This window comes from Anthonomus grandis, chromosome 2 (assembly GCF_022605725.1).
Source record: "Anthonomus grandis grandis chromosome 2, icAntGran1.3, whole genome shotgun sequence".
Classification (NCBI taxonomy): domain Eukaryota; kingdom Metazoa; phylum Arthropoda; class Insecta; order Coleoptera; family Curculionidae; genus Anthonomus; species Anthonomus grandis.
Genome location: NC_065547.1, coordinates 12,673,258 through 12,685,787, shown reverse-complemented (window position 1 = coordinate 12,685,787; position 12,530 = coordinate 12,673,258). Strand labels below are relative to the sequence as shown.

The 12,530-nt window shown below is 36.1% G+C and overlaps 1 protein-coding gene across 4 annotated transcripts in view; it reads right to left on the bottom strand.

The window, feature by feature from the left end:
• LOC126750535 (limbic system-associated membrane protein-like) overlaps positions 1 to 12,530 on the bottom strand; it is a 524,620-nt gene that overhangs the window by 20,535 nt on the left and 491,555 nt on the right. The window lies entirely within an intron of this gene.

Below are 12,530 nucleotides of genomic sequence, written 5' to 3'. Positions count from 1 at the left end.
ACTTTGTTAACGCGGCAATTTTTAAAAAGAAAAGGCAGTCTGATTTCGGTCGCGACATAAAAGGCTGTATTTCGCATATTTTTAATAAATAAATCGAGGTTTTTAGAACAATTTGTGTGTTATTTGTGTTGAAATTATCTACAACAAATCGTAAAAGCTAACATCAGAAGTGGGATAGCTCCTAGTGAAGCCGATCACAGGAGAAAAGGACCTAAAAAGTGATTTTTTTTTGTGCGTGTTAAAAAATGGCTAACGAGGAACAACGCGAAAGTTGTGAGAGTGACCGTGCGGGTACGAGTAGCTCAGCCATTATCGGTGGTAGTGATAGTGCATCAATGAACAATCAGATGATGTTGATGTTTAAAATGCAGCAAGAAAGTAACAGTAATTTTCAAAGTCAAATCATGCAAATTTTATCCACCATGGCCTACGCCCAAGCTACGCAAGGTGAAGCGGCGCTACAGTCGTCTGTGAAACAAGCGCATGTGCAATCTATTGCTGTGGTTGGTCCCGGTCCCGAAGTTATGGCAGCAGCGGCATCATCGCAAATTTGCTTAACTATTTTTGATCCTGATGACACGCCGTTCACAATGGTCGAGTGGATGGATGACGTAAGCAGAATTCAAGCCGAGTTGCGAATTTCTGATACGGTAACTGTTTTGAAAGCTGGTCACGCTCTTCGAGATCGTGCAGCTCGATTTTATCGTCATTGGAAGCCAATTGTTAGAGAGTGGGCATCTTTTAGGCGACATTTTGAGGTAGCATTTCCAGAACAAGGCACGCCAGCTACTCAATTACGTGCCTGTCTAGCAATTATGAGCAACAATTTTGACTCGCTAGTTGAGTATGGAAATGTTAAGTTGTCAGCTATTAGACGGTTTTATGCTGATTTTCCTTGGAGGATAGTGCTGAGTTTAGTAGAGCATGATATTCAAAGTGCTGAGGTGAAAAATCGAATTTGCTTGCAGAGTCCCGAGTGCGATGCGGATCTGTTAAAGTTGTTAGCTGCCTGCGATGCTGCAAAACTAAGCGAGGTAAATCGAGTGAGAGAGTCACGAAAACGGCCAAACAATTCTCGTGAAGATCACCCTGCTTTTCACGGAAAGTGTCGACAATGTCATCGATTTGGACATAAACAGATAGACTGTAAACAAGGTACAGTGTCCAACATGGAAAAGCCTCTTCCTGGCCCTTCTAAAGCAAATACAAAATATCCATCAAGAGATCAGACAAAAACTGTAATGTTAGACACATGTACATATTGCCAAAAGAAAGGACACTCAGAAGACACTTGTTACAAGAAAAATGGGTTTCCAATACGAGTAATGCTGTCACAAAATACTCGGCTTGTGCAGTCTCCACCTTTAGCTACACTTACAAATGACAGCACTATAACTTCGATTTCCTATTTGGTAGACCCTGGGGAAGACGTATTAATTTTGCATGAAAAAGTGGCAAAGAAACTAAATTTAGAAATTCAACCAAGTAATCAATGTTTGGCTGGTATCGGAAAGTCTATTATGAAGGCTATCGATCGCAGCACTGCCATAATGTTTACACCAACGATGACGATAGAAATGGACTTTCTTGTTATCCCAGATGGATCTCGATGGAAAACGGCCAGGTGTTAAAGTGGAGGTAAATGAAAATAGTGTAGATATTGTGTATGATCCTCTTAGCATGTCCAGGATTTGTACTGTACGCACATTTGATGAAAGCAGATTAGATTTGTCAGGATTGGACGAGCCATTATCTAATGCTATAAAAACATTACTTCAACAAGCCATAAATCAAACGCCGCCCGCCGTAACCACTGGAAAATTAATAATAACATTACGTGACCCACAGCCGGTTGCTTATAAGCCGCGGCATCTATCGTACTGAGAGAGGTTGCAAGTCAAGCAAATCATACAGGAACAACTTGATACTGGAATAATTCGTGTTAGTGAATCTGCTTACGCTAGCCCGATTGTACTGGTTAAAAAAGGAATGGAGATACGAGACTATGTGTGGATTACAGAGAGGTAAATAAACAAGTAGTGCGGAATAATTACCCATTGCCTCGCATACAAGACCAAATAGATGCACTTAGTAAGGCCAAATATGTTTGCACTCTTGACATGAAGTCGGGGTTTTACCAAATTGAAGTTGAAGAAAAATCCAAACACATTACTGCTTTTGTGACCCCGGATGGATTGTATGAGTATAACCGCATGCCTTTTGGTTTTGTTACTTCGCCGCCTACTTATCAGAAAGCAATTGATAAGGCTCTAGGACTATTAAAAAAAGATATCGCATTTGTTTACATTGACGATGTTTTATGCCCAGCGCGCACTATTGAGGAAGGTTTTAATAACTTACGACTAGTTGTTGACACCTTATCAAAATCGGAATTTGTGATGAACTTCGAAAAATGCAGTTTTTTTAAAACGTCTGTCGAATATCTAGGCGTTATCATTGAAGGCGGTTCTGTAAAGCCAAGTAACCGAAAAGTTGATGCGCTTGCACAGACTATTGCTCCTGTCGATGTAAAGGGTGTTAAGCAGTTCTTAGGGTTGGCTGGATATTTCAGACGTTTTGTAAAAGGATTTGCCAGTTTAACTGCACCAATTTCCGCACTGTTGCGTAAAGGACAACCTTTTAAGTGGACAAGTGAGTGCGAAAATGTTCATTTAGACTTAATAAAACGACTAACAGAATACCCAATTTTAAATATTTTTAATTCTGATTATACGGAATTACACACGGACGCGAGTTCCATAGGGTTAGGTGCTGTATTAATGCAAAAAGACTTGGATAATATTTTGCATCCGGTAGCCTATTACAGTAGACGCACTACTGATTGTGAATCGCGTTACCACTCCTATGACTTAGAGACTCTGGCTATTGTAGAAGCAACCCAGTATTTTCGTGCGTATTTGTATGGTATAAAGTTTACAATTTATACTGACTGTCATTCTGTGCGCGCTACGGCTTTAAAAAAAGAATTACACCCTCCTGTGGCCAGGTGGTGGATCAAGTTACAAGACTTTAATTTTGAAATCGAATATCGGCAAGGCTGTAGAATGGCTCATGTGGACTATCTTAGCCGAAATGCGGTTTCGATAAATAGAGTTTCAGTGGCGCGCAGTACGGTTCCAAATAAGGCAAATAAAACAATCGGGGATTATCAAAAAGAAGACGCATTTTGTCAGGCTATAGTAGACAAACGCAAAGCTGGTCGGGCTACTCAGTGAAGGACGGTTTGGTATTTTTATGCAGTCCGAGTGATGGAATTAATCGGTGTTTCGTTCCAATCGCGGCGCGACTGGATATAATGCGCTTATACCATGATGAACCATCTCATATAGGTGCTGACAAAATGTTGTTAAAGTTACGGGAAGATTTGGCATGGCCGCGCATGGGCAGAACAGTGCGGAAATACCTGACCAACTGTAGATCTTGTGTTTTGGGAAAATCCTCGAGTGGTAAAAAAAGTGGCATATCTCAGCAAAAATCCAAGCCATCGACCAAAATGGATACATGGTATATCGACCATGCTGTGCCATTAGTAAAATCAAATCGGTGCACCCAGATATTAGTGATAATAGATGCGTTCACGAAATTTGTCCGTTTTTGTCCGATAAAGCAGAAAACAACAGAATATAGCATCAAAGCCCTAAGTGAAGTGTTTCATGAGTTAGGAGCACTAAAACGTATAATAGCAGATCGAGGTACTGCTTTTCTGTCTGGCAAATTTAAAGACTTTTTAGAAGAATGGGCAGTGGAGTTACATTTAATTGCAACAGGAGTTCCACGTGGAAATGGGCAAGTAGAGCGTGTAATGCGCACGCTATTTAACGCTATGCGTGCCGTTTTAAATGAAAAAGATGAGAAGAAATGGAGTAAAATCTTGCCTGATATTGAGGATGATTTTAATGTAACAATAAATAAATCGACGGGCTATGCACCATGGGTGCTAATGTATGGTGAAAATCGGCGTCTGAATGCTACAAACCAACTGTTAACTGATGTGTCATCTTCACAGCAAAAAGCTCTCGATATTAAAACCATTAACAGTAATGTAAATGATCGATTGAAGAAAATTACTGAGAAGTCAGCAGAAACTTTTAATAAGAAGCGTGTTAAAGCAGTGCCATACTCTCGAGGAGATAAAGTTGCTATAGAAAATAGTCAATTGGCATATGGTGGCAAATTAAAACCCAAATATCAGGGCCCGTTCGAAGTCATTAATTGCCTGCAAAATGAGAGATATGTCTTGAGACGAGCAGGAAAGCAAAGCAGAACCACGGTAGCGGCGAACGAGCAATTGCGCGCGTGGCTAGATGAGTGCAAATAGGCTGTGGCTATTGTGATAAAGAAGTTCCCCATTTAAAATTGTGGGCTTTAAGGTCCCTAAAAAGGTTTTTGGGCTGTTCCCCAAACCAATTTTTAGGCTATGTTCCCCAATAGATTTTGGGCATTTTGTTCCCTAAAAAAAGAGTTTAGGCTGTTCCCTAAACTGATTTTTAGGCTGTTGGTAAAGTGATTTTTAGACATTTAGGTTCCCTAAAAGAATCTTTAGGCTTAAGTTCACCATTACATGTTGGGCTTTATCTGCTCTAAAAATTTGCATAGGTTGTTCTCTAAACTAAGTTTTAGGCTATGTTGAGGCCTATATGATTATCGAAAACATTATGCAGCTCTTGGCAACCGCGTATACCTGGGCAGCTTATATCGACGGCTCCGTGCAAGAAAGGAAGGGACCAGACTCCTCTTTAACACGCCGACGCGAAAGTAGCGTCTCTTCACGTTACGCAACAATGGCATGAATTATAATCGTTTGTTTTACGTTTTTCTTATAAGTTGTAATAATTAGTTTAAATAATACATATGTAACTGATTTACATTTCTACTTTAATAAATTAGTGTTTAAAGTAGTGGTCCTTCAAATTATTATAATCGAACACGTCACGACAACGAAATTGGTTTGCACAGACCAATAAACATGGTCACTTCGAATCGGATGATATCGCCTATGGAATAATATGGTATGGACGGATCTACACACGAAGACAACAGTTGGGTGAGCTCGTTCTTAATTTAATGCATTTAACCTAATTCCTAAATTGTTCTATCCTAGTAGAGAAAGCAAGCTTCTATTATATTATTTTCTCGTATATATAGTTACTTTAAGACTGTATCGTATGTATCGTAACTCGTATTAACGTATATGGATATTTATTTATATATCGAAATAAATAAATATTTAAATAACAATCACGGAAAAATCGTACATCGTTTATCGTTTAGCTTATAATTTACAAGTTGTATCGTCTTTAACTCGTTTATTAAACATTAAATTATTTAATCGTTTAATCGATTGTGAGTGCCATTTTATTATCGAAATCTAGACAAAAAACAGCTCGTTTTCTCGTAAATAAATAAAAAAAAGTAAAGAAAACATGTCTCGTAGAAAAACAAAACAGTCATCAGAGGATGTTGATCCTAATGAAATCGAAATATTAGAATTAAAACACGCAAGAAAAGTTATCACGGATAGATTAAACAGATTCGTGGAATTTTTATATCAGGAACGCGAAAAAGAGATTCTAAAATTAGATGAATTTCAAATCGAATGTCGGCTAAAAAGTGTCGAAGAGGATTTCTCTGAATTTGACAAAACTCAAACACGCCTAGAGTTTCTAGATTCAACAGAAATAGATTATCGCTTAGATACAGAATCATGTTTTTACAATCAAATTTCCCAAGCCAATAAACTTATTTCTTTAGCTCAAACTGCGCTTACACAGCAAAAATTAGCATCCGATCCGCGTCATTTGGCGACGGAGGCAGCGGCAGCGGCTTCATCGTCACAAGCAGGCGTTCGCGTTGTTGCCAATAGTAAGATTCCGGATTTTGCTCTTCCTTCTTTTCACGGTAATTATGAGTCGTGGTATAGCTTTAAAGACGTTTTCTCTTCGATCGTAGGTAACAAGCAGGATATTAGTGACATCGACAAATTGTTAATTTTAAAATCATGCTGTAAAGACGACGCGAAAAAATTAATCGATTCAATTGAGCTAACCTCAGACAATTATACTATAGCCTATGAATTATTGATGAAGCGATATGAAAATCGTAGAGCAATAATCAACACGCACGTAAATAAAATACTATTTGACCTCCCAAACGTACAAAAGGAATCCTCCTTTCATCTACGAAAATTGTTGGATACATTACACCAACATTTAGCCGCGTTGGAAAAATTGAAACTTCCTGTGAGACAGTGGGACGTTCTTCTAATTCCAATCATAGTGCAAAAATTAGACGATCGTACTAAGCGAGAGTGGGAAAACAAACAGACCGAACAACTACCAACTTTAGAACAATTAAAAGAATTTTTAACCAAAAAATGTTTCACGCTAGAAGCTGTTCAAGTAACAGACACTCAAAAATCATTTAATACGCAAAATAAAAATTCGTACAATCAAAATTCTCAACATAAAGTTGCACAAAAATATTTACAAAAGGGTAACAGACTAGTTTCTTGTCCTAATACCCAATTTCAAGATAACAATTACTCGAACGACAATAATAACTCGGCTTCTAAATTTAATCAAACAAATCAATCCGGCAAATTTGGTCAACATTTTTCTTGTTTCATTTGTAAACAAAATCATCCTATTTTTACATGTCCAATTTTCAAAAATCTTCCAATCTCAGAAAAATATGCTGAGATAAATAAAAATAAACTCTGTAGTAACTGTTTAAGGCCAGGACATTTAAAGGTAAATTGTTTATCAAGAGGATGCAAAATATGCAATCGTAAGCATAATACTTCTTTGCATACTAATGAAAATCAGATCCAAAATAAAAATATGACTTTGCTCGCTCAAACGTATCCTCAGCAACACGCTAACTTCTCAAATAATCCTCAAGATGATAGTGGCAATCGCTCATTTTATACTTCAGGCATAACACGGAGCGATAACGCACCTCACGTTTTTGCACAGAATTCAAATCCAAATTTTAATTATGAGTCGTGGTATAGCTTTAAAGACGTTTTCTCTTCGATCGTAGGTAATAAGCAGGATATTAGTGACATCGACAAATTGTTAATTTTAAAATCATGCTGTAAAGACGACGCGAAAAAATTAATCGATTCAATTGAGCTAACCTCAGACAATTATACTATAGCCCATGAATTATTGATGAAGCGATATGAAAATCGTAGAACAATAATCAACATGCACGTAAATAAAATACTATTTGACCTCCCAAACGTACAAAAGGAATCCTCCTTTCATCTACGAAAATTGTTGGATACATTACACCAACATTTAGCCGCGTTGGAAAAATTGAAACTTCCTGTGAGACAGTGGGACGTTCTTCTAATTCCAATCATAGTGCAAAAATTAGACGATCGTACTAAGCGAGAGTGGGAAAACAAACAGACCGAACAACTACCAACTTTAGAACAATTAAAAGAATTTTTAACCAAAAAATGTTTCACGCTAGAAGCTGTTCAAGTAACAGACACTCAAAAATCATTTAATACGCAAAATAAAAATTCGTACAATCAAAATTCTCAACATAAAGTTGCACAAAAATATTTACAAAAGGGTAACAGACTAGTTTCTTGTCCTAATACCCAATTTCAAGATAACAATTACTCGAACGACAATAATAACTCGGCTTCTAAATTTAATCAAACAAATCAATCCGGCAAATTTGGTCAACATTTTTCTTGTTTCATTTGTAAACAAAATCATCCTATTTTTACATGTCCAATTTTCAAAAATCTTCCAATCTCAGAAAAATATGCTGAGATAAATAAAAATAAACTCTGTAGTAACTGTTTAAGGCCAGGACATTTAAAGGTAAATTGTTTATCAAGAGGATGCAAAATATGCAATCGTAAGCATAATACTTCTTTGCATACTAATGAAAATCAGATCCAAAATAAAAATATGACTTTGCTCGCTCAAACGTATCCTCAGCAACACGCTAACTTCTCAAATAATCCTCAAGATGATAGTGGCAATCGCTCATTTTATACTTCAGGCATAACACGGAGCGATAACGCACCTCACGTTTTTGCACAGAATTCAAATCCAAATTTTAGACAAATTCAGCATAATGAAGCGCCGCGAGGTCAGAGTTTATTGGAACCGGAAATAAAAAATAATCGTGAAGTTTCAAATACAAAAGTGAACGTTGAAAAGCCACACGAACTAACTGCTAATAATCAAAGAATGTTTACGTACACCACTTTAAGTACAAATCAAGTACTGCTTTCGACTTCATCTGTTTTGATTCAAGATAGTCAAAATAAATGGATAAAATGTACCGCGCTATTAGACTCGGGATCGCAGTGTAATTTGATGAGTCAATCTTTATTTAATGAATTAAATTTAAAAAGCGAACGAATTGACATTCCTTTATCGGGAATTAACCAAATAGAAACTAAAATTACTAGTAGAACAAAAACAACAATTAAGTCACGATTTAATAGCTTTAAAATGGATGTACAATTCTTAGTCTTGCCGCAAATAACTGAAAAATTACCGATATTTAAATTTCAAAAATCGGAAATACAATACCCGAGACATCTTGATTTAGCTGATGAGCAATTCAATACACCAAAACAAATAGACTTGTTATTAGGAGCAGGTATTTATTTTGATTTGCTACAAGAGGGTATTATAAGATTAGGTAAAAACATGCCAATTTTAAAAGAAACGGTTTTAGGATGGATATTAACGGGGAATTTAAATTTAAATACTGATATGTACCAAAGGCAAGTGTGTAATGTAGCTACAAAGATTTCAAATAAACAATTGCAAGACTCTTTACTTAAATTTTGGCAAATTGAAGAGCTAGAAGCAAAAAATATATTATCAAAAAATGAACAGTTCTGCGAAGAATATTTTAAAAATACCACGAAACAAAATGAAGACGGTTCATTTATAGTAAAATATCCATTTTTAGAAGAAGATAAAGATAGGTTGGGAAACTCGAAAATTACAGCGTTAAAAAGATTTAATAGCTTAGAAAAAAGATTAAATAGAAACGAAACACTAAGAAATCAATATATTGAGTTTATGGAAAATTATGAATCGTTAGGGCATATGACACTAAAGGGCACATTAGACACAGATAATTCAATTGATAATCGTTCATATTTTTTACCACATACGGCGGTTCTTAGGGATTCATCGCTGACGACAAAATGTCGCGTTGTTTTTGACGCCAGTGCGAAAACAAATACGGATATCTCATTAAATGACATCATATTAGCAGGTCCTACAATACAAGAAGATCTTTTTTCTATACTTTTAAGATTACGCCTTAGAAAACATGTTTTAAGCGCTGACATTAAAATGATGTACAGATGTGTTCAAATTGATTCAACTGAGCGTAGTTATCAACAAATTTTATGGCGTAAGGATTCCAAAGAAAAAATTAAAGTATTTGAATTAAACACTGTCACATACGGCACCTCGAGTGCACCCTTTCAAGCGACGCGTTGTTTACTTGAACTATCATCACAATATAAAGACAAGTATCCTCGTACTTCAGAAATTATACGTAAATCTTTCTACATGGATGATTTATTTTTAAGTTTAGACACGGAACAAGAAGCAATAGAAGTTTATCACGAAATATCTGAAATTCTATCTAGCGCAAATTTTGATTTAAGAAAATGGTCCTCTAATAATAAAAATATATTGAATTACATTGTAGATAATAGTAATAGTCAAGACGAAAATTTAGTTTTGTTTCATGACCAAAAGGAACTAAAAACCTTGGGAATCAAGTGGGATCCTAATGAGGATGCTTTAAAATATGCGGTTACACCTTACACGAATGAAAATAAAATCACTAAACGTAATATTTTATCAACCATTGCGCAGATTTTCGACCCCCTTGGGTTAATAGGTCCGTCAATCATTAAAGCTAAACTAATTATGCAGCAACTTTGGCATTTAAAGATTGATTGGGACGAAGATATACCGAATGACTTAAAAACAGCTTGGTTGGAATTTATCCTACAAATCGATTATCTTAACAAAATAAGAATTCCTAGACAAGTGTTATTAACAGGTATAAAAAATCTAGAATTGTACGGATTCTGTGACAGCTCAGAAAAAGCATACGGTGCGTGTGTATATGTAGGATCAATGAATAATAATAAAAAACAAATTAGACTTTTAACAGCAAAATCTCGTGTAGCACCTCTCAAAAAACAATCATTACCTCGTCTCGAACTATTAGCAGCACATCTACTAGCGGAATTAATTCACAAATTGCAAAATATTTTAGACATGAACATTTCCAAAATAACTTACTTTAGCGACTCAACAATTGTACTTTCGTGGTTAAGAATTGAACCATGTCATCTTAAAACGTTCGTAGCAAATAGAGTAGCAAGAATTATACAGATTTCTGACATCGAAAGGTGGAGACATGTAAGAAGCAAAGACAATGCTGCAGATATCATATCGCGAGGACTTAATCCTAAGGAACTTTCAGAAAATTACATCTGGTTTAACGGGCCAGAATTTCTTAAAAACAATAATGTTATCGAAATTCCTTATTTGGATAATTCAGATGAATTACCGGATTTAAAGTTAACATTGTTATTAGCTCGAGAAACAAATACGGTTAAAATCGATATCGATATTTTTGAAAGATTTTCCAGTTTCATTAAGTTGCTACGAGTATTTGCTTATATACTAAGATTCAAAGATCGAGTATTAAACAAAGTAACCCAATCGTCTATTGAGTTAACAGTAACCGAACTTACCGAATCTCAACAAAAACTAATCAAATTAGCTCAAAGTGAATCATTCCCGGAAGAAATATTAAGACTGAACCTTGGTAAAACTCTGAATAAAAATAGTAAAATTTTAAGTTTGCGACCTTTTCTTGATCAACATAAAATCGTAAGAGTAGGTGGTAGATTAAGTAAATCTGAAATAACTTTCAATCAAAGACACCCCATAATTTTGCCTTACAAACACAAACTTACCGATCTAATCATTTTAGACCAACACACAAAGTATTTACACGCAGGGACTCAGAATTTGCTTTCCATAATTAGGTTGACTTACTGGCCTATTAACGGTAAAAATGCCGTTAAAAGAATCGTCAAATCATGCCTAAAATGCTACAGAAATTATCCTAAACCGTGTAAATTTCTAATGGGAGATTTACCAAGTGCAAGAGTAAATCCCAGTAGACCGTTTTCGAATTGCGGTGTCGATTATGCGGGACCTATTTATGTAAAAGAAGGCACATTGAGAAGGAGTAAAATTGTAAAAACATATTTATGTATATTTGTGTGTTTCTCTACCAAAGCAATTCATATTGAATTAGCTAGAGATTTGACAACGCCAAGTTTTTTAAATTGTTTAAAAAGGTTATGTTCACGCCGCGGAAAACCGAGCGACATTTTTTCCGACAATGGGTTAAATTTTATAGGAGCAAACAATCAATTCTTAGAGTTATATAATACGTTAAATGATTGCAAACATAATGAAACGGTATCACGTTTTTTGTCAGGGGATAAAATAAAGTGGCATTTTATTCCTGCGCGGTCAGCACATATGGGCGGACTTTGGGAAGCCGCAGTTAAATCAGTCAAATTTCATTTAAAGCAAGTTATTGGCGACGCTTCTTTGACGTATGAAGAAATGTATACTGTACTGGTACAAATAGAAGCCTGCCTAAACTCACGTCCTTTAACGCCTATATCAACAGATCCAAATGATTTCCAATCCTTAACTCCCTCGCATTTTTTAATTGGCGACTCACTAGCCAGTCTACCAGAAGAAAATATAACCGATCTTCAGATGACCAGGCTGTCCCGTTACCAGCATATGCAGCAGCTTTACCAGCAGTTCTGGGTGCGGTGGTCTAGGGACTATCTTTGTCAATTACAAACACGATCCAAGTGGAAGACGGATCAGGACAATTCCTTGAAAGTTGGTGCGTTAGTGGTACTAATGGACGACAATTGGCCGCCATTAAAATGGACAATGGCTCGAATTGTTGACATACATAAAGGTGCTGATAACATTGTGCGGGTGGTATCGGTGCGTTTGCCTAACGGTACGGTTTCTAAACGTGCAATAAATAAAGTATGCTTATTGCCCATTGAATAGTAAATATGAAGACTTTTTGTTTTGAAAAGCAGACTTTTCAAGGCGGGCGGCATGTTGAGGCCTATATAATTATCGAAAACATTATGCAGCTCTTGGCAACCGCGTATACCTGGGCAGCTTATATCGACGGCTCCGTGCAAGAAAGGAAGGGACCAGACTCCTCTTTAACACGCCGACGCGAAAGTAGCGTCTCTTCACGTTACGCAACAATGGCATGAATTATAATCGTTTGTTTTACGTTTTTTTTATAAGTTGTAATAATTAGTTTAAATAATACATATGTAACTGATTTACATTTCTACTTTAATAAATTAGTGTTTAAAGTAGTGGTCCTTCAAATTATTAAAATCAAACACGTCACGACAACGAAATTGGTTT